Source organism: Mustelus asterias, chromosome 8 (assembly GCF_964213995.1).
Source record: "Mustelus asterias chromosome 8, sMusAst1.hap1.1, whole genome shotgun sequence".
In the NCBI taxonomy this organism is placed as follows: domain Eukaryota; kingdom Metazoa; phylum Chordata; class Chondrichthyes; order Carcharhiniformes; family Triakidae; genus Mustelus; species Mustelus asterias.
Window position 1 is genome coordinate 28,088,680 of NC_135808.1, and position 22,159 is coordinate 28,110,838.

The 22,159-nt window shown below is 44.6% G+C and overlaps 13 non-coding genes across 13 annotated transcripts; 12 read left to right on the forward strand and 1 right to left on the reverse strand.

Annotated features, from left to right (window-relative positions):
- The first annotated feature begins 680 nt into the window (after positions 1–680).
- trnan-guu (transfer RNA asparagine (anticodon GUU)) lies at positions 681–754 on the forward strand. The gene has a single exon. It is a non-coding gene; the product is annotated as a tRNA-Asn (tRNA).
- Positions 755–2,708: 1,954 nt separating this feature from the next.
- trnan-guu (transfer RNA asparagine (anticodon GUU)) lies at positions 2,709–2,782 on the forward strand. Its single transcript has one exon. It is a non-coding gene; the product is annotated as a tRNA-Asn (tRNA).
- A 770-nt stretch (positions 2,783–3,552) lies between these two features.
- Positions 3,553–3,624, forward strand: trnah-gug (transfer RNA histidin (anticodon GUG)). The gene has a single exon. It is a non-coding gene; the product is annotated as a tRNA-His (tRNA).
- A 1,104-nt stretch (positions 3,625–4,728) lies between these two features.
- trnan-guu (transfer RNA asparagine (anticodon GUU)) lies at positions 4,729–4,802 on the forward strand. The gene has a single exon. It is a non-coding gene; the product is annotated as a tRNA-Asn (tRNA).
- A 1,953-nt stretch (positions 4,803–6,755) lies between these two features.
- On the forward strand, positions 6,756–6,829 carry trnan-guu (transfer RNA asparagine (anticodon GUU)). The gene has a single exon. It is a non-coding gene; the product is annotated as a tRNA-Asn (tRNA).
- Positions 6,830–8,782: 1,953 nt separating this feature from the next.
- trnan-guu (transfer RNA asparagine (anticodon GUU)) lies at positions 8,783–8,856 on the forward strand. The gene has a single exon. It is a non-coding gene; the product is annotated as a tRNA-Asn (tRNA).
- Positions 8,857–9,626: 770 nt separating this feature from the next.
- On the forward strand, positions 9,627–9,698 carry trnah-gug (transfer RNA histidin (anticodon GUG)). Its single transcript has one exon. It is a non-coding gene; the product is annotated as a tRNA-His (tRNA).
- A 1,112-nt stretch (positions 9,699–10,810) lies between these two features.
- Positions 10,811–10,884, forward strand: trnan-guu (transfer RNA asparagine (anticodon GUU)). Its single transcript has one exon. It is a non-coding gene; the product is annotated as a tRNA-Asn (tRNA).
- Positions 10,885–11,654: 770 nt separating this feature from the next.
- trnah-gug (transfer RNA histidin (anticodon GUG)) lies at positions 11,655–11,726 on the forward strand. The gene has a single exon. It is a non-coding gene; the product is annotated as a tRNA-His (tRNA).
- Positions 11,727–12,838: 1,112 nt separating this feature from the next.
- On the forward strand, positions 12,839–12,912 carry trnan-guu (transfer RNA asparagine (anticodon GUU)). The gene has a single exon. It is a non-coding gene; the product is annotated as a tRNA-Asn (tRNA).
- Positions 12,913–13,682: 770 nt separating this feature from the next.
- Positions 13,683–13,754, forward strand: trnah-gug (transfer RNA histidin (anticodon GUG)). Its single transcript has one exon. It is a non-coding gene; the product is annotated as a tRNA-His (tRNA).
- A 1,112-nt stretch (positions 13,755–14,866) lies between these two features.
- trnan-guu (transfer RNA asparagine (anticodon GUU)) lies at positions 14,867–14,940 on the forward strand. Its single transcript has one exon. It is a non-coding gene; the product is annotated as a tRNA-Asn (tRNA).
- Positions 14,941–19,094: 4,154 nt separating this feature from the next.
- trnat-cgu (transfer RNA threonine (anticodon CGU)) lies at positions 19,095–19,166 on the reverse strand. The gene has a single exon. It is a non-coding gene; the product is annotated as a tRNA-Thr (tRNA).
- Between the last annotated feature and the right edge of the window lie 2,993 nt (positions 19,167–22,159).

The window sequence follows — 22,159 nt, forward strand, 5'->3', positions numbered from 1 at the left end:
TCAACCCCGGACACTGTCTTCACTTCAGGAAATAGATCATTGGTGATTATGCGAGCACGCGGTGTGCATACGAAAATCTTCTCACCTCACACTCTATCTGCGGATCGATGTATTGAAGAATTGTCAAAACCGTCATCTTCCGTCTGACTGCCTTTTCTGAGAAAAAGACATTCGCTCCGTATTTGCTCGATCAGCATCTCCAACAATTCAGCCGGAATTGTTTGGGAGCCTGCAGCAAAACCCTCCTTCACCTTGACAATTATTCCCTTGTCTCTCCTGAGAGCGGTGTTTCCTCAGGCTGGACGTGGGAGCACTGAGCAAGATTTGGCAAAACTTTGGAAAAGATTGTGAGTCGGTGGAGAAAGTGGGAAATGAGCGGCAGAGGGAACCCAATGACCAGTTGGTGAATGTTGAGAAAGAATTCGCGAAATGAGATGAGAGAGAATGAAGGGCGCGATGCCTCGCTGAGAAAGAATCAAATCAGTTGGCCGTCGTTTGCGGTATGTCAAGAATCAAATGGGAAGGAATTGTTGAAATGAAGTAGCATTTTGGGTGTGAAAGGGCAGCACTTGCTGCCCGTGAGAATTGAACGGTCGCAATGTGTTCAGGGCAATTTAAATGTTCAGAAACGCGATAATAATCTTATTTCAGTCATTTACTAAAGGCGCAGCGGATGTGTTGTCTCTGTGGCGCAATCGGTTAGCGCGTTCGGCTGTTAAGCGAAAGGATGGTGGTTCGAGCCCACCCAGAGACGCCGAGCGTTCACGTTTTGCCCCATTCATGCTTTCTTTCGCACTCTGTTGTCTGCGGTCCTTTGTTGCCGAGAAAAAACGGCGCAAAAGCATCCGAGCACTCATGTTGACAAGTCACTTTCCAAATCAATAGTGCAGCAATGTAATTTCGTGCAAAATATCCTGACATCCACTCTTTCTGAATACTGCATTTCAAAAAAAACATTGGCTCAGTGGCCAGGAGTATGGCAGATGGAATCAATTTTCTTAACAGGTGAACTCATACATTTTCACAGAATCAACAAATGTACTCAATACCTAACAATGGCAATTAATCAACCACAGTCGATTCTCCAGTAGATGTACGTAATTCACTAAATGCTCTCATGCAGGTACAGCAAATTGATAGAGAAGTTGATGCAATGTCCGCCTTTCCACAAAGAGTGCACCAGTACAGGAGTATAACAGTCATGCATCAATTTGTCGAAACTTGGAAGGACGGCTCGTCCTGTCCGGTGTGCTCCTTGTTCTCTTGACCACAGAAACATCACGAGTGCCATCCACGCAGCAAAATTGAAGGGAGCAGAAGTGTTTGGTATTGCGGCTCACTTGCAATTTTCCTCGACTTATATAAAGAAGAATATTCTAATACTGCACAGGACGAAGGGACATTTGAAAGGGTTGGCATCCGGAATGGCATTCTGATCTGAGGAGATATGCGGAGGTTCCAGTTCAAAAGACAAAGAATACAGCAATGTCTAATTGCTTGCCCCAACGGTTCTTTGCATGGGAGGCCGTGATCGTCTCGTGGTTAGTACTCTGCGTTGTGGCCGCAGCAACCTCGGTTCGAATCCGAGTTACGGCAACTTGTATTTTGATTTGCCATTCTCAGAGCGACGCGTTGAGAAAATCACTTTTTACGCGTAGACATTCTCTCCTATTTAAGACATAATTCATTGATAGTTTCTTGACGGAGCGTCTGTTTATCACCTTGTTTCAGTATCCAGAAATCAAACAGTCAACATTCAAAATGAACCAACAAGCAACACTCAACCGTCTAATTCCAGACGCAAATTCACCTGCAGCGGGAAAATAGTATTTCGACGTGGGTTCCGAAATTACGATCATATAACCGCGGAGCAGCAACTGTACTTGCACTGTGAAGACAATGCTTAATTTTTTTCACAGCAGAGGATGTGCACTAAAGTCAAGGCGAGCACTGGCAGACGATAGATGAGTTGGGCCGTTTTTCAGAAGACATCTCACTTGCCTGTTCGGCTGGCTGAAATTCAACCCCGGACACTGTCTTCACTTCAGGAAATAGATCATTGGTGATTATGCGAGCACGCGGTGTGCATACGAAAATCTTCTCACCTCACACTCTATCTGCGGATCGATGTATTGAAGAATTGTCAAAACCGTCATCTTCCGTCTGACTGCCTTTTCTGAGAAAAAGACATGCGCTCCGTATTTGCTCGATCAGCATCTCTAACAATTCAGCCGGAATTGTTTGGGAGCCTGCAGCAAAACCCTCCTTCACCTTGAGAATTATTCCCTTGTCTCTTGTCTCTCCTGAGAGCGGTGTTTCCTCAGGCTGGACGTGGGAGCACTGAGCAAGATTTGGCAAAACTTTGGAAAAGATTGTGAGTCGGGTGGAGAAAGTGGGAAATGAGCGGCAGAGGGAACCCAATGACCAGTTGGTGAATGTTGAGAAAGAATTCGCGAAATGAGATGAGAGAGAATGAAGGGCGCGGTGCCTCGCTGAGAAAGAATCAAATCAGTTGGCCGTCGTTTGCGGTATGTCAAGAATCAAATGGGAAGGAATTGTTGAAATGAAGTAGCATTTTGGGTGTGAAAGGGCAGCACTTGCTGCCCGTGAGGATTGAACGGTCGCAATGTGTTCAGGGCAATTTAAATGTTCAGAAACGCGATAATAATCTTATTTCAGTCATTTACTGAAGGCGCAGCGGATGTGTTGTCTCTGTGGCGCAATCGGTTAGCGCGTTCGGCTGTTAACCGAAAGGATGGTGGTTCGAGCCCACCCAGAGACGCCGAGCGTTCACGTTTTGCCCCATTCATGCTTTCTTTCGCACTCTGTTGTATGCGGTCCTTTGTTGCCGAGAAAAAACGGCGCAAAAACATCCGAGCACTCATGTTGACAAGTCACTTTCCAAATCAATAGTGCAGCAATGTAATTTCGTGCAAAATATACTGACATCCACCCTTTCTGAATACTGCATTTCAAAAAAAACATTGGCTCAGTGGCCAGGAGTATGGCAGATGGAATCAATTTTCTTAACAGGTGAACTCATACATTTTCAAAGAATCAACAAATGTACTCAATACCGAACAATGTCAATTAATCAACCACTGTAGATTCTCCAGTAGATGTACGTAATTCACTAAATGCTCTCATGCAGGTACAGCAAATTGATAGAGTAGTTGATGCAATGTCCGCCTTTCCACAAAGAGTGCACCAGTCCAGGAGTATAACAGTCATGCATCAATTTGTCGAAACTTGGAAGGACGGCTCGTCCTGTCCGGTGTGCTGCTTGTTCTCTTGACCACAGAAACATCACGAGTGCCATCCACGCAGCAAAATTGAAGGGAGCAGTAGTGTTTGGTATTGCGGCTCACTTGCAATTTTCCTCGACTTATATAAAGAAGAGTATTCTAATACTGCACAGGACGAAGGGACATTTGAAAGGGTTGGCATCCGGAATGGCATTCTGATCTGAGGAGACATGCGGAGGTTCCAGTTCAAAAGACAAAGAATACAGCAATGTCTAATTGCTTGCACCAACGGTTCTTTGCATGCGAGGCCGTGATCGTATAGTGGTCAGTACTCTGCGTTGTGGCCGCAGCAACCTCGGTTCGAATCCGAGTTACGGCAACTTGTGTTTTGATTTGCCATTCTCAGAACGACGCGTTGAGAAAATCACTTTTTACGCGTAAACATTCTCTCCTATTTAAGACATAATTCATTGATAGTTTCTTGACGGAGCGTCTGTTTATCACCTTGTTTCAGTATCCAGAAATCAAACAGTCAACATTCAAAATGAACCAACAAGCAACACTCAACCGTCTAATTCCAGACGCAAATTCACCTGCAGCGGGAAAATAGTATTTCGACGTGGGTTCCGAAATTACGATCATCTAACCGCGGAGCAGCAACTGTACTTGCACTGGGAACACAATGCTTAATTTTTTTCACAGCAGAGGATGTTAACTAAAGTCAAGGCGAGCACTGGCAGACGATTGATGAGTTGTGCCGTTTTTCAGAACACATCTCACTTGCCTGTTCGGCTGGCTGAAATTCAACCCCGGACACTGTCTTCACTTCAGGAAATAGATCATTGGTGATTATGCGAGCACGCGGTGTGCATACGAAAATCTTCTCACCTCACACTCTATCTGCGGATCGATGTATTGAAGAATTGTCAAAACCGTCATCTTCCGTCTGACTGCCTTTTCTGAGAAAAAGACATTCGCTCCGTATTTGCTCGATCAGCATCTCCAACAATTCAGCCGGAATTGTTTGGGAGCCTGCAGCAAAACCCTCCTTCACCTTGACAATTATTCCCTTGTCTCTCCTGAGAGCGGTGTTTCCTCAGGCTGGACGTGGGAGCACTGAGCAAGATTTGGCAAAACTTTGGAAAAGATTGTGAGTCGGTGGAGAAAGTGGGAAATGAGCGGCAGAGGGAACCCAATGACCAGTTGGTGAATGTTGAGAAAGAATTCGCGAAATGAGATGAGAGAGAATGAAGGGCGCGATGCCTCGCTGAGAAAGAATCAAATCAGTTGGCCGTCGTTTGCGGTATGTCAAGAATCAAATGGGAAGGAATTGTTGAAATGAAGTAGCATTTTGGGTGTGAAAGGGCAGCACTTGCTGCCCGTGAGAATTGAACGGTCGCAATGTGTTCAGGGCAATTTAAATGTTCAGAAACGCGATAATAATCTTATTTCAGTCATTTACTAAAGGCGCAGCGGATGTGTTGTCTCTGTGGCGCAATCGGTTAGCGCGTTCGGCTGTTAAGCGAAAGGATGGTGGTTCGAGCCCACCCAGAGACGCCGAGCGTTCACGTTTTGCCCCATTCATGCTTTCTTTCGCACTCTGTTGTCTGCGGTCCTTTGTTGCCGAGAAAAAACGGCGCAAAAGCATCCGAGCACTCATGTTGACAAGTCACTTTCCAAATCAATAGTGCAGCAATGTAATTTCGTGCAAAATATCCTGACATCCACTCTTTCTGAATACTGCATTTCAAAAAAAACATTGGCTCAGTGGCCAGGAGTATGGCAGATGGAATCAATTTTCTTAACAGGTGAACTCATACATTTTCACAGAATCAACAAATGTACTCAATACCTAACAATGGCAATTAATCAACCACAGTCGATTCTCCAGTAGATGTACGTAATTCACTAAATGCTCTCATGCAGGTACAGCAAATTGATAGAGAAGTTGATGCAATGTCCGCCTTTCCACAAAGAGTGCACCAGTACAGGAGTATAACAGTCATGCATCAATTTGTCGAAACTTGGAAGGACGGCTCGTCCTGTCCGGTGTGCTCCTTGTTCTCTTGACCACAGAAACATCACGAGTGCCATCCACGCAGCAAAATTGAAGGGAGCAGAAGTGTTTGGTATTGCGGCTCACTTGCAATTTTCCTCGACTTATATAAAGAAGAATATTCTAATACTGCACAGGACGAAGGGACATTTGAAAGGGTTGGCATCCGGAATGGCATTCTGATCTGAGGAGATATGCGGAGGTTCCAGTTCAAAAGACAAAGAATACAGCAATGTCTAATTGCTTGCCCCAACGGTTCTTTGCATGGGAGGCCGTGATCGTCTCGTGGTTAGTACTCTGCGTTGTGGCCGCAGCAACCTCGGTTCGAATCCGAGTTACGGCAACTTGTATTTTGATTTGCCATTCTCAGAGCGACGCGTTGAGAAAATCACTTTTTACGCGTAGACATTCTCTCCTATTTAAGACATAATTCATTGATAGTTTCTTGACGGAGCGTCTGTTTATCACCTTGTTTCAGTATCCAGAAATCAAACAGTCAACATTCAAAATGAACCAACAAGCAACACTCAACCGTCTAATTCCAGACGCAAATTCACCTGCAGCGGGAAAATAGTATTTCGACGTGGGTTCCGAAATTACGATCATATAACCGCGGAGCAGCAACTGTACTTGCACTGTGAAGACAATGCTTAATTTTTTTCACAGCAGAGGATGTGCACTAAAGTCAAGGCGAGCACTGGCAGACGATAGATGAGTTGTGCCGTTTTTCAGAAGACATCTCACTTGCCTGTTCGGCTGGCTGAAATTCAACCCCGGACACTGTCTTCACTTCAGGAAATAGATCATTGGTGATTATGCGAGCACGCGGTGTGCCTACGAAAATCTTCTCACCTCACACTCTATCTGCGGATCGATGTATTGAAGAATTGTCAAAACCGTCATCTTCCGTCTGACTGCCTTTTCTGAGAAAAAGACATGCGCTCCGTATTTGCTCGATCAGCATCTCTAACAATTCAGCCGGAATTGTTTGGGAGCCTGCAGCAAAACCCTCCTTCACCTTGAGAATTATTCCCTTGTCTCTTGTCTCTCCTGAGAGCGGTGTTTCCTCAGGCTGGACGTGGGAGCACTGAGCAAGATTTGGCAAAACTTTGGAAAAGATTGTGAGTCGGGTGGAGAAAGTGGGAAATGAGCGGCAGAGGGAACCCAATGACCAGTTGGTGAATGTTGAGAAAGAATTCGCGAAATGAGATGAGAGAGAATGAAGGGCGCGGTGCCTCGCTGAGAAAGAATCAAATCAGTTGGCCGTCGTTTGCGGTATGTCAAGAATCAAATGGGAAGGAATTGTTGAAATGAAGTAGCATTTTGGGTGTGAAAGGGCAGCACTTGCTGCCCGTGAGGATTTAACGGTCGCAATGTGTTCAGGGCAATTTAAATGTTCAGAAACGCGATAATAATCTTATTTCAGTCATTTACTGAAGGCGCAGCGGTGTGTTGTCTCTGTGGCGCAATCTGTTACCGCGTTCGGCTGTTAACCGAAAGGATGGTGGTTCGAGCCCACCCAGAGACGCCGAGCGTTCACGTTTTGCCCCATTCATGCTTTCTTTCGCACTCTGTTGTATCGGTCCTTTGTTGCCGAGAAAAAACGGCGCAAAAACATCCGAGCACTCATGTTGACAAGTCACTTTCCAAATCAATAGTGCAGCAATGTAATTTCGTGCAAAATATACTGACATCCACCCTTTCTGAATACTGCATTTCAAAAAAAACATTGGCTCAGTGGCCAGGAGTATGGCAGATGGAATCAATTTTCTTAACAGGTGAACTCATACATTTTCACAGAATCAACAAATGTACTCAATACCTAACAATGTCAATTAATCAACCACAGTCGATTCTCCAGTAGATGTACGTAATTCACTAAATGCTCTCATGCAGGTACAGCAAATTGATAGAGAAGTTGATGCAATGTCCGCCTTCCCACAATGAGTGCACCAGTACAGGAGTATAACAGTCATGCATCAATTTGTCGAAACTTGGAAGGACGGCTCGTCCTGTCCGGTGTGCTCCTTGTTCTCTTGACCACAGAAACATCACGAGTGCCATCCACGCAGCAAAATTGAAGGGAGCAGAAGTGTTTGGTATTGCGGCTCACTTGCAATTTTCCTCGACTTATATAAAGAAGAATATTCTAATACTGCACAGGACGAAGGGACATTTGAAAGGGTTGGCATCCGGAATGGCATTCTGATCTGAGGAGATATGCGGAGGTTCCAGTTCAAAAGACAATGAATACAGCAATGTCTAATTGCTTGTACCAACGGTTCTTTGCATGCGAGGCCGTGATCGTATAGTGGTTAGTACTCTGCGTTGTGGCCGCAGCAACCTCGGTTCGAATCCGAGTTACAGCAACTTGTGTTTTGATTTGCCACTCTCAGAACGACGCGTTGAGAAAATCACTTTTTACGCGTAAACATTCTCTCCTATTTAAGACATAATTCATTGATAGTTTCTTGACGGAGCGTCTGTTTATCACCTTGTTTCAGTATCCAGAAATCAAACAGTCAACATTCAAAATGAACCAACAAGCAACACTCAACCGTCTAATTCCAGACGCAAATTCACCTGCAGCGGGAAAATAGTATTTCGACGTGGGTTCCGAAATTACGATCAGATAACCGCGGAGCAGCAACTGTACTTGCACTGGGAACACAATGCTTAATTTTTTTCACAGCAGAGGATGTTAACTAAAGTCAAGGCGAGCACTGGCAGACGATAGATGAGTTGTGCCGTTTTTCAGAAGACATCTCACTTGCCTGTTCGGCTGGCTGAAATTCAACCCCGGACACTGTCTTCACTTCAGGAAATAGATCATTGGTGATTATGCGAGCACGCGGTGTGCATACGAAAATCTTCTCACCTCACACTCTATCTGCGGATCGATGTATTGAAGAATTGTCAAAACCGTCATCTTCCGTCTGACTGCCTTTTCTGAGAAAAAGACATTCGCTCCGTATTTGCTCGATCAGCATCTCTAACAATTCAGCCGGAATTGTTTGGGAGCCTGCAGCAAAACCCTCCTTCACCTTGAGAATTATTCCCTTGTCTCTTGTCTCTCCTGAGAGCGGTGTTTCCTCAGGCTGGACGTGGGAGCACTGAGCAAGATTTGGCAAAACTTTGGAAAAGATTGTGAGTCGGATGGAGAAAGTGGGAAATGAGCGGCAGAGGGAACCCAATGACCAGTTGGTGAATGTTGAGAAAGAATTCGCGAAATGAGATGAGAGAGAATGAAGGGCGCGGTGCCTCGCTGAGAAAGAATCAAATCAGTTGGCCGTCGTTTGCGGTATGTCAAGAATCAAATGGGAAGGAATTGTTGAAATGAAGTAGCATTTTGGGTGTGAAAGGGCAGCACTTGCTGCCCGTGAGGATTTAACGGTCGCAATGTGTTCAGGGCAATTTAAATGTTCAGAAACGCGATAATAATCTTATTTCAGTCATTTACTGAAGGCGCAGCGGATGTGTTGTCTCTGTGGCGCAATCGGTTACCGCGTTCGGCTGTTAACCGAAAGGATGGTGGTTCGAGCCCACCCAGAGACGCCGAGCGTTCACGTTTTGCCCCATTCATGCTTTCTTTCGCACTCTGTTGTATGCGGTCCTTTGTTGCCGAGAAAAAACGGCGCAAAAACATCCGAGCACTCATGTTGACAAGTCACTTTCCAAATCAATAGTGCAGCAATGAAATTTCGTGCAAAATATACTGACATCCACTCTTTCTGAATACTGCATTTCAAAAAAAACATTGGCTCAGTGGCCAGGAGTATGGCAGATGGAATCAATTTTCTAAACAGGTGAACTCATACATTTTCACAGAATCAACAAATGTACTCAATACCTAACCATGGCAATTAATCAACCACAGTCGATTCTCCAGTAGATGTACGTAATTCACTAAATGCTCTCATGCAGGTACAGCAAATTGATAGAGAAGTTGATGCAATGTCCGCCTTCCCACAATGAGTGCACCAGTACAGGAGTATAACAGTCATGCATCAATTTGTCGAAACTTGGAAGGACGGCTCGTCCTGTCCGGTGTGCTCCTTGTTCTCTTGACCACAGAAACATCACGAGTGCCATCCACGCAGCAAAACTGAAGGGAGCAGAAATGTTTGGTATTGCGGCTCACTTGCAATTTTCCTCGACTCATATAAAGAAGAGTATTCTAATACTGCACAGGACGAAGGGACATTTGAAAGGGTTGGCATCCGGAATGGCATTCTGATCTGAGGAGATATGCGGAGGTTCCAGTTCAAAAGACAAAGAATACAGCAATGTCTAATTGCTTTCGCCAACGGTTCTTTGCATGGGAGGCCGTGATCGTATAGTGGTTAGTACTCTGCGTTGTGGCCGCAGCAACCTCGGTTCGAATCCGAGTTACGGCAACTTGTGTTTTGATTTGCCATTCTCAGAACGACGCGTTGAGAAAATCACTTTTTACGCGTAAACATTCTCTCCTATTTAAGACATAATTCATTGATAGTTTCTTGACGGAGCGTCTGTTTATCACCTTGTTTCAGTATCCAGAAATCAAACAGTCAACATTCAAAATGAACCAACAAGCAACACTCAACCGTCTAATTCCAGACGCAAATTCACCTGCAGCGGGAAAATAGTATTTCGACGTGGGTTCCGAAATTACGATCAGATAACCGCGGAGCAGCAACTGTACTTGCACTGGGAACACAATGCTTAATTTTTTTCACAGCAGAGGATGTTAACTAAAGTCAAGGCGAGCACTGGCAGACGATAGATGAGTTGTGCCGTTTTTCAGAAGACATCTCACTTGCCTGTTCGGCTGGCTGAAATTCAACCCCGGACACTGTCTTCACTTCAGGAAATAGATCATTGGTGATTATGCGAGCACGCGGTGTGCATACGAAAATCTTCTCACCTCACACTCTATCTGCGGATCGATGTATTGAAGAATTGTCAAAACCGTCATCTTCCGTCTGACTGCCTTTTCTGAGAAAAAGACATTCGCTCCGTATTTGCTCGATCAGCATCTCTAACAATTCAGCCGGAATTGTTTGGGAGCCTGCAGCAAAACCCTCCTTCACCTTGAGAATTATTCCCTTGTCTCTTGTCTCTCCTGAGAGCGGTGTTTCCTCAGGCTGGACGTGGGAGCACTGAGCAAGATTTGGCAAAACTTTGGAAAAGATTGTGAGTCGGGTGGAGAAAGTGGGAAATGAGCGGCAGAGGGAACCCAATGACCAGTTGGTGAATGTTGAGAAAGAATTCGCGAAATGAGATGAGAGAGAATGAAGGGCGCGGTGCCTCGCTGAGAAAGAATCAAATCAGTTGGCCGTCGTTTGCGGTATGTCAAGAATCAAATGGGAAGGAATTGTTGAAATGAAGTAGCATTTTGGGTGTGAAAGGGCAGCACTTGCTGCCCGTGAGGATTTAACGGTCGCAATGTGTTCAGGGCAATTTAAATGTTCAGAAACGCGATAAAAATCTTATTTCAGTCATTTACTGAAGGCGCAGCGGATGTGTTGTCTCTGTGGCGCAATCGGTTAGCGCGTTCGGCTGTTAACCGAAAGGATGGTGGTTCGAGCCCACCCAGAGACGCCGAGCGTTCACGTTTTGCCCCATTCATGCTTTCTTTCGCACTCTGTTGTATGCGGTCCTTTGTTGCCGAGAAAAAACGGCGCAAAAACATCCGAGCACTCATGTTGACAAGTCACTTTCCAAATCAATAGTGCAGCAATGAAATTTCGTGCAAAATATACTGACATCCACTCTTTCTGAATACTGCATTTCAAAAAAAGCATTGGCTCAGTGGCCAGGAGTATGGCAGATGGAATCAATTTTCTTAACAGGTGAACTCATACATTTTCACAGAATCAACAAATGTACTCAATACCTAACCATGGCAATTAATCAACCACAGTCGATTCTCCAGTAGATGTACGTAATTCACTAAATGCTCTCATGCAGGTACAGCAAATTGATAGAGAAGTTGATGCAATGTCCGCCTTCCAACAATGAGTGCACCAGTACAGGAGTATAACAGTCATGCATCAATTTGTCGAAACTTGGAAGGACGGCTCGTCCTGTTCGGTGTGCTCCTTGTTCTCTTGACCACAGAAACATCACGAGTGCCATCCACGCAGCAAAATTGAAGGGAGCAGAAATGTTTGGTATTGCGGCTCACTTGCAATTTTCCTCGACTTATATAAAGAAGAGTATTCTAATACTGCACAGGACGAAGGGACATTTGAAAGGGTTGGCATCCGGAATGGCATTCTGATCTGAGGAGATATGCGGAGGTTCCAGTTCAAAAGACAAAGAATACAGCAATGTCTAATTGCTTGCACCAACGGTTCTTTGCATGGGAGGCCGTGATCGTATAGTGGTTAGTACTCTGCGTTGTGGCCGCAGCAACCTCGGTTCGAATCCGAGTTGCGGCAACTTGTGTTTTGATTTGCCATTCTCAGAACGACGCGTTGAGAAAATCACTTTTTACGCGTAAACATTCTCTCCTATTTAAGACATAATTCATTGATAGTTTCTTGACGGAGCGTCTGTTTATCACCTTGTTTCAGTATCCAGAAATCAAACAGTCAACATTCAAAATGAACCAACAAGCAACACTCAACCGTCTAATTCCAGACGCAATTTCACCTGCAGCGGGAAAATAGTATTTCGACGTGGGTTCCGAAATTACGATCATATAACCGCGGAGCAGCAACTGTACTTGCACTGGGAACACAATGCTTAATTTTTTTCACAGCAGAGGATGTTAACTAAAGTCAAGGCGAGCACTGGCAGACGATAGATGAGTTGTGCCGTTTTTCAGAAGACATCTCACTTGCCTGTTCGGCTGGCTGAAATTCAACCCCGGACACTGTCTTCACTTCAGGAAATAGATCATTGGTGATTATGCGAGCACGCGGTGTGCATACGAAAATCTTCTCACCTCACACTCTATCTGCGGATCGATGTATTGAAGAATTGTCAAAACCGTCATCTTCCGTCTGACTGCCTTTTCTGAGAAAAAGACATTCGCTCCGTATTTGCTCGATCAGCATCTCTAACAATTCAGCCGGAATTGTTTGGGAGCCTGCAGCAAAACCCTCCTTCACCTTGAGAATTATTCCCTTGTCTCTTGTCTCTCCTGAGAGCGGTGTTTCCTCAGGCTGGACGTGGGAGCACTGAGCAAGATTTGGCAAAACTTTGGAAAAGATTGTGAGTCGGGTGGAGAAAGTGGGAAATGAGCGGCAGAGGGAACCCAATGACCAGTTGGTGAATGTTGAGAAAGAATTCGCGAAATGAGATGAGAGAGAATGAAGGGCGCGGTGCCTCGCTGAGAAAGAATCAAATCAGTTGGCCGTCGTTTGCGGTATGTCAAGAATCAAATGGGAAGGAATTGTTGAAATGAAGTAGCATTTTGGGTGTGAAAGGGCAGCACTTGCTGCCCGTGAGGATTTAACGGTCGCAATGTGTTCAGGGCAATTTAAATGTTCAGAAACGCGATAATAATCTTATTTCAGTCATTTACTGAAGTCGTAGCGGGCGTGTTTTCTCTGTGGCGCAATCGGTTAGCGCGTTCGGCTGTTAACCGAAAGAATGGTGGTTCGAGCCCACCCAGAGACGCCGAGCGTTCACGTTTTGCCCCATTCATGCTTTCTTTCGCACTCTGTTGTATGCGGTCCTTTGTTGCCGAGAAAAAACGGCGCAAAAACATCCGAGCACTCATGTTGACAAGTCACTTTCCAAATCAATAGTGCAGCAATGAAATTTCGTGCAAAATATACTGACATCCACCCTTTCTGAATACTGCATTTCAAAAAAAACATTGGCTCAGTGGCCAGGAGTATGGCAGATGGAATCAATTTTCTTAACAGGTGAACTCATACATTTTCACAGAATCAACAAATGTACTCAATACCTAACAATGGCAATTAATCAACCACAGTAGATTCTCCAGTACATGTACGTAATTCAGTAAATGCTCTCATGCAGGTACAGCAAATTGATAGAGAAGTTGATGCAATGTCCGCCTTCCCACAATGAGTGCACCAGTACAGGAGTATAACAGTCATGCATCAATTTGTCGAAACTTGGAAGGACTGCACGTCCTGTCCGGTGTGCTGCTTGTTCTCTTGACCACAGAAACATCACAAGTGCCATCCACGCAGCAAAACTGAAGGGAGCAGAAGTGTTTGGTATTGCGGCTCACTTGCAATTTTCCTCGACTTATATAAAGAAGAGTATTCTAATACTGCACAGGACGAAGGGACATTTGAAAGGGTTGGCATCCGGAATGGCATTCTGATCTGAGGAGATATGCGGAGGTTCCAGTTCAAAAGACAAAGAATACAGCAATGTCTAATTGCTTGCACCAACAGTTCTTTGCATGGGAGGCCGTGATCGTATAGTGGTTAGTACTCTGCGTTGTGGCCGCAGCAACCTCGGTTCGAATCCGAGTTACGGCAACTTGTGTTTTGATTTGCCACTCTCAGAACGACGCGTTGAGAAAATCACTTTTTACGCGTAAACATTCTCTCCTATTTAAGACATAATTCATTGATAGTTTCTTGACGGAGCGTCTGTTTATCACCTTGTTTCAGTATCCAGAAATCAAACAGTCAACATTCAAAATGAACCAACAAGCAACACTCAACCGTCTAATTCCAGACGCAATTTCACCTGCAGCGGGAAAATAGTATTTCGACGTGGGTTCCGAAATTACGATCATATAACCGCGGAGCAGCAACTGTACTTGCACTGGGAACACAATGCTTAATTTTTTTCACAGCAGAGGATGTTAACTAAAGTCAAGGCGAGCACTGGCAGACGATAGATGAGTTGTGCCGTTTTTCAGAACACATCTCACTTGCCTGTTCGACTGGCTGAAATTCAACCCCGTACACTGTCTTCACTTCAGGAAATAGATCATTGGTGATTATGCGAGCACGCGGTGTGCATACGAAAATCTTCTCACCTCACACTCTATCTGCGGATCGATGTATTGAAGAATTGTCAAAACCGTCATCTTCCGTCTGACTGCCTTTTCTGAGAAAAAGACATTCGCTCCATATTTGCTCGATCAGCATCTCTAACAATTCAGCCGGAATTGTTTGGGAGCCTGCAGCAAAACCCTCCTTCACCTTGAGAATTATTCCCTTGTCTCTTGTCTCTCCTGAGAGCGGTGTTTCCTCAGGCTGGACGTGGGAGCACTGAGCAAGATTTGGCAAAACTTTGGAAAAGATTGTGAGTCGGGTGGAGAAAGTGGGAAATGAGCGGCAGAGGGAACCCAATGACCAGTTGGTGAATGTTGAGAAAGAATTCGCGAAATGAGATGAGAGAGAATGAAGGGCGCGGTGCCTCGCTGAGAAAGAATCAAATCAGTTGGCCGTCGTTTGCGGTATGTCAAGAATCAAATGGGAAGGAATTGTTGAAATGAAGTAGCATTTTGGGTGTGAAAGGGCAGCACTTGCTGCCCGTGAGGATTGAACGGTCGCAATGTGTTCAGGGCAATTTAAATGTTCAGAAACGCGATAATAATCTTATTTCAGTCATTTACTGAAGGCGCAGCGGATGTGTTGTCTCTGTGGCGCAATCGGTTAGCGCGTTCGGCTGTTAACCGAAAGGATGGTGGTTCGAGCCCACCCAGAGACGCCGAGCGTTCACGTTTTGCCCCATTCATGCTTTCTTTCGCACTCTGTTGTATGCGGTCCTTTGTTGCCGAGAACAAAACGGCGCAAAAACATCCGAGCACTCCGGTGTTTCCTCAGGCTGGACGTGGGATCGAGTTGACAAGTCACTTTCCAAATCAATCGTGCAGCAATGTAATTTCGTGGAAAATATACTGGCATCCACCCTTTCGGAATACTGCATTTCAAAAAAAAACATTGGCTCAGTGGCCTGGAGTATGGCAGATGGAATCAATTTTCTTAACAGGTGAACACATACATTTTCACAGAATCAACAAATGTCCTCAATACCTAAAAATGGCAATTATTCAACCACAGTAGATTCTCCAGTAGATGTACGTAATTCACTAAATGCTCTCATGCAGGTACAGCAAATTGATAGAGAAGTTGATGCAATGTCCGCCTTTCCACAAGGAGTGCACCAGTACAGGATTATAACAGTCATACATCAAATTGTCGAAACTTGGAAGGACTGCACGTCCTGTCCGGTGTGCTGCTTGTTCTCTTGACCACAGAAACATCACAAGTGCCATCCACGCAGCAAAACTGAAGGGAGCAGAAGTGTTTGGTATTGCGGCTCACTTGCAATTTTCCTCGACTTATATAAAGAAGAGTATTCTAATACTGCACAGGACGAAGGGACATTTGAAAGTGTTGGCATCCGGAATGACATTCTGATCTGAGGAGACATGCGGAGGTTCCAGTTCAAAAGCCAGACAATATAGCAATGTCTAACTTCGTGTACCATCTGCTCTTGGCGTGGGAGGCTGTGATCGGATAGTGACTCGTGCTTTTCGTTATTGCTGGACCAACCTGGGTTCGAATCCGCGTTACGGTATCTTGCGTTTTGAACTGCGATTCTCAAAACGACGCGTTGAAAAAAAATCAATTTTTACGCGTAAACGTACTCTCCTGTTTAAGACATAATCCGTTGGTAGTTTCTTGACGGAGCGTCTGTTTATCCCCCTGTTTCAGTATCCAGAAATCAAACAGTCAACATTCAAAATGAACCAAGAAGCAACACTCAACCGTCTCATTCCAGAAGCAGTTTCACCTGCAGCGGGAAATTAGCATTTCGACGTGGGTTCCGAAATTACGATCATGTTATAGCAGAGCAGCAACTGTACTTGCACTGGGAACACAATGCTTTTTTTTTCACAGCAGAGTATGTGCACCAAAGTCAAGGCGGGCCACCGGCCGACGATAGATGAGTTGTGCCGTTTTTCAGAAGACATCTAACTTGCCTTGTCGCTTAGATAAAATGAAACCCCGTACACTGTCTTCACTTCACGAAATAGATCATTGGTGATTATGAGAGCATGCGATGTGCAGACGAAAATCTTCTCACCTCACACTCCAGCTGCGAATTTATGTATTCAACAATTGTCAACACCGCCATCTTCCGTCTCACTGTCTTTTCTGAGAAAAGACATTCGCTCCATATTTGCTCGATCAGCATCTCCAACAATTCAGCCGTAATAGTTTGGGAGCCTGCAGCAAAACCCTCCTTCACCTTGAGAATTATTCCCTTGTCTCTTGTCTCTCCTGAGAGCGGTGTTTCCTCAGGCTGGACGTGAGAGCACTGAGCAAGGTTTGGCAAAAATTTGGAAAAGATTTTCGGTCGGGTGGAGGAAGTTGGAAGTGAGCGGCAGAGGTAACCCAATGACCAGCTGATGAATGTTGAGAAAGAATTCGCGAAATGAGATGAGAGAGAATGAAGGGCGCGGTGCCTCGCTGAGAAAGAATCAAATCACCTGTCCGTCGTTTGCGGCTTGTCAAGAATAAAATGGGAATGAATTGTTGAAACGAAGTAGCTATTTGTGTCTGAAAGGGCAGCTCTTGCTGCCCCTGAGGATAGTTAGGTCAGAATGTGGTCAGGGCAATTTAAATGTTCAGAAACGCGATAATAATTTTATTTCAGTCATTTACTGAAGGCTGAGCTGATGTGTTGTGTCTGTGGCGTAATCGGTTAGCGCGTTGGCCTTTTAACTCAAAGGATGGTTGTTCCAGCCCACCCAGAAAATCTGAGCGTTCACGTTTTGCCCCATTCATGCTTTCTTTCGCACTCTATTGCCGATATAAAACGGCGCAAAAGAATCCAAGCACTCATGTTGACAATCAGTTTCCAATTCAACAGTGCAACAATCTCATTTCATTGAAGATATCCTGACATCGACCCTTTCGGAATACTGCATTTCAAAAAAAAACATTCGCTCTGTGGCCAGGAGGATGGAAGATAGAATCAATTTTCTAAACAAGTGAACTGATCCATTTTCATAGAATCAACAAACGTACTCAATATTTAAGAATGGCAATTAATCAACCACATTAGCGCGGAGCAGCCGCTGTACTTGCACTGGGAAAACAATGCTTAATTTTTTTCACAGCAGAGTATGTGCACTAAAGCAAGGCGAGCCACCTGCCGATAGATAAGTGGTGCCGTCTTTCAGAAGACATCTCACGTGCCTTTTCGGCTAGATAAAACGAAAACCCGTACACTGTCTTCACTTCGCGAAATAGATCATGCGTGATTATATACGAAAATCATCTCACCTCACACTCTAGCTGCGGATTTATTTTTTCAACAATTGTCAAAACAGTCATCTTCCGCCGCGCTACCTTTTCTGAGAAAAGACATCCGCTCCATATTTGCTCAATCAGCATCTCCAACAATTCAGCCGGAATTGTTTGGGTGCCTGCAGCAAAACCCTCCTTCACCTTAAGAATTATTCCCGTGTTTCTTGTCTCTCCTGAGAGCGGTGCTTCCTCACGCTGGACTTGGGAGCACTGTGCAAGATTTAACAAAACTTTGGAAAAGATTGTGATTCGGGTGGCGAAAGTGAGATCTGAGCGGCAGAGGGAACCCAATTACCAGCTTGTGAACGTTGGCGAGGAATTTGCGAAATGAGTTGAGAGAGAATGAAGGGCCAGTCCCTCGCTGAGAAAGAGTCAAATCACCTGTCCGTCGTTTGCGGTGTCTCAAGATTAAAATGGGAAGAAATTGTTGAAAGGAAGTGGCATTTTGGGGCTGAAAGGGCAGCTCTGGCTGCCCATGAGGATTTAAAAGTCGTAATGTGTTCAGGGTAATTTGAATTTTCAGAAATGCGATAATAATTTTATTTCAGTGAATTCCTGAATGAAGTGCTGGTGTGTTGTCTCTGTGGCGCCATCGGTTGCCGCGTTCGGGTGTTAACTGAAAGGGTCGGGGTACGATCCCACCAAGGGACGACGCACAGTGGCATTTCGCTCCTTTCATGATTTCTTTCACACTGCATTCTGTCCTGTGATGCCGATATATAGGGGAAAATGATCCAGCACTCATGTTGACAAGTCAGTTTCCATTTCAGCAGTGCATTAATCTCATTTCACAGAAAATATATCGACATCCACCCGTTATGAATACTGCATTTCAAAAAAGATACATTCGCTCACTGGCCAGGATTATTCGAGATGGAATATATGTTCTAAAGAGGTGAACTGATGAATTTTCATAGAATCAACAAATGTACGCAATATTTTATAAACGTAATAAATCGGCCAGAGTAGATGCGCCATGTACTTAATTCACTAAACCCCTCATGTAGGTGCAGTAAATTATTCGAGACGTTGATGGAATGTCCGCCTTTCTAGAAGGAGGACATCAGGACAGGCGTATTGTAGTCATGCGTCCATTTGTCGACATTTGGGAAGACTGCACGTTGTGTACGGTGTGCTGCTTTGTTCCCTTGACCACAGAAAGGTCGGAAGTGCCATCTGCGGAGTAGATTTGAAGGTGAGCATTGTATATTGTGTATTGTAGCCTGGAAGTAAACAAATTGGGAAAGAAAAAAATATATATAAAGATTGGCTGGAACAACACCGACGCCCACAACCACCAAAATGTGAGGTAAACATTGTGAGTGATAAAGGGCAGATGCAACCCTGATGGCAGCCAAATTAACGGAACATCAATTAATGTTTGAGCCGGAGAGTTTCCTCACTTCATTGATATTCATTCTAATTCTTCATTGTCATTTGCCTGTCGCATCTGGCAGAGACAATAAAAACAACGCAGAGTATAGCTTTGAATGGTTGGTACACGGGGAAAGACGTAAATTAATTGACGCTGCAAATGCATTCAGGCACGAACGGGAGTCGAACCCGTGATTTTTGGTTTACGAGACCAACGCCTTGCCACTTGGCCACCGCGCCCACGCTGTTGGGGGTACCGAAATCCTCTGAAACCGAGTATTCCAAGCAGTTTGCGATAAATCGAAAATCTCTCTTGCCTCAATTATCCCAGGCTTTCATGAGAACATAAAAAAGAAAGTCGCAATTATTAAGACTTTATCGGTGGAAAAAAATATTTGCATTTGTGCTGCTGATAGCTCACATGACATGAAATGAACGATAAAAAGGACAATTCAACAAGAAGCGAGTGAATAAAACGAGCTTTTTTACTGGAGGTTGGAAAGAAAGGACATGCGGAGAAATGTTTATTCAGCAGTCTGTATGTTTTAAATACACACACATAAATGTATTGTATTCTCATATACATATAATCACACATATCAGCCGGATGGATTTTAGCGGTGAAAGGGTGAGTATATTTAAATCTGCGAGCGACAGACTTGATTTGACCAAGGATGAGACGGAGTGCAGAAAAGGGACAGAGAATCTGGTGAAAAGGTGCGGTGACGGTAATCGCTTCCTTCATGTCAGTAAAACGAAGGAGGTAGTCATTGATTTCAGGAGGACATGCCGTTGTCCACATCAACGGCCATGAAGTGGAAATTATCCAGAGCTTCACGTTTCTCGGTGTCCAGATCACCAACAACATATCATGGCCGCTCCAAGCGGATCGTAGGTAAGAAGGCCCACCAACGCCTGTACTTTATCAGCAGGCAAAGGAATTTGGGCAGGTCGGCTCCGACTCTCACCAGTTTTTACAGATGCACAATAGAAAATAGCTTGGAATAGCTCCTGCTCTAACCAGGACGCGACAAACGAAAAAGGATTGTGAATGGAGCCCAGTCCACCACGCAAACAAGCCGCCTATCCATTGACTCCGTCGATACTTTCCGTGGCCTATGAAAAGTACCCATCACAATCAAGAATTCCACGCACCCGAACATATACTCTTCCACTTTCTTCCGGCGGGAAAATATGCAAACTGCTGAGCTCATGTGCCAACAGACTCAAGAACCGTTTCTTCCCTGCTGCCACCAGATTTGAATGGACGTATCTTATTTTAAGTTGATCTTTCGTTACCCCCTCGCTCTATGTGACATCACATCCTGCAGACTCTCCATTCCTTCTCCCCTCTGCACGCAATAAACGGGATGATTGGTCTGAAACTGTGAGGAATCTTGGAAACCCGACAGTGCAGAAAGAGGCCATTCGGCCCATCGGGTCTGCACCGACCTCAATCCCACTCAGGCCTTACCCCCATATCGCGACACATTTATCCACGAATCCCTCTAAACTGCGCATCCCAGGACACTCGGGGCAATTTTTAGCTTTGCCAGTCAACCTAACCCTCACATCTTTGGACTGTGGGAAGAAACCGGAGCACCCGGAGGAAACCCACGCAAACACAAGGAAAATGTGCGTAATTCATACAGACAGTGACCCAAGCCGGGATTCGAACTCAAGTCGCTGGAGCTGCGAAGCAGCAGTGCTAACTGATGTGCTACCGTGCCGCACTAAGGAATCTAAGATCAATGCAATCTGTCCGGTCGCAAAGCGCTCAAGCAGTCAGAAACGAGCGAAAGATAGCGAGATGAAGAGGCAGAGAAAGGAGTGAGTGAGTGTGTCTGTCAGAGAAAGACGGACAACCAGTGATAGACAGATCGATAGACAGACAGATAGATAGATAGATAGATAGATAGATAGATAGATAGATAGATAGATAGATAGATAGATAGATAGATAGATAGATAGATAGATAGATAGATAGATGCACAAAAACATTCAGATAATGACAAAAATAAATAGATGTGTCCTCACAATACCATCTGTTCCGCAGGTGCATTGAACAGGAAGTTACAGTTCCGAGAAACAACGTTCGGCTCAGAGTCGAGTTCAAAAAATGATATTCACAATCAGAGCTGCTTCTTCAGAATGCAATAAAATTCAATGTTGAGATGTCCGTAAGTAAAGACGAAGGGATGACTGACATGGAGACGCAACACGATTTGTGAAAAACTTTAAAAGGTATAGATGGGATGAAAGGTTTTCCGCTCCATATGCACAATGTTCAGAGAGAAGTTAAAAATTAGTTTAATTACATGAGTTTAAAAATCAAGAATCATTTTTTGCAAACACACCTTCCAAGTGAAACAGCGATTTATTTGTTGTTCTTTTAATTTGCCATTCTGTTCTCACATATCACCTGCTATATCGACGAGATCAAATGCTTTTCCGACTGCAGACATCATCCCAAATTTGGCAACGCCCTTCCTTTAATTCCACACGAAACTCCCAAGCAGACCTTTCTGTCTGTGGCATGCTGTTCTAGTAAAACTGAACGCACGTCGAGGAAAATTAATCATCTTTCCATTCGGTACTCTACACCCTTCTGCATCCAACACTGAGATCACCGCCTTTTGATTACAACATTTCTTCCACCGTATTGTCAAGGTTTTCCAATTTATTGTCTCAAATTTCGGGAAAGAATCCCAAGATAGGCAGAAAGTTAAACTGTCGAGAGGGCAATGAGCGACTGTAAATCGATGGTGAATGTTTCAGGGAGTCGTTAAAAATGACGGATGGAGCACAATGTAGAGAAGTGTGAACTCATTCACGTTGGTCGTAAGCATACAAAAACAAAACCTTTTTATTCAGTCGAGGTAAACTTCGATGTTCAAAGAGACGTAGGTGCACTGGTACAAGGAAGGCAGGAAGTCAGCAAGCAGGCGCAAGATGCAATTAGGAAGGCAAATATTATGAGAGTTCTAAAACAAATCGGATTTATCCGCTTGTATTGGATTTTAGAGATGCAACTTTTGGAATCAGTGCTTGGTCCTCTGCTCTTTGTGATTTATATTAATGACTTAGAGGAGGGGGCTGAAGGGTGGATCAGTAAATTTGCTGATGACACCAAGATTGGTGGAGTAGTGGATGAGGTGGAGGGCTGTTGTAGGCTGCAAAGAGACATCGATAGGATGCAAAGCTGGGCTGAAAAATGGCAAATGGAGTTTAAC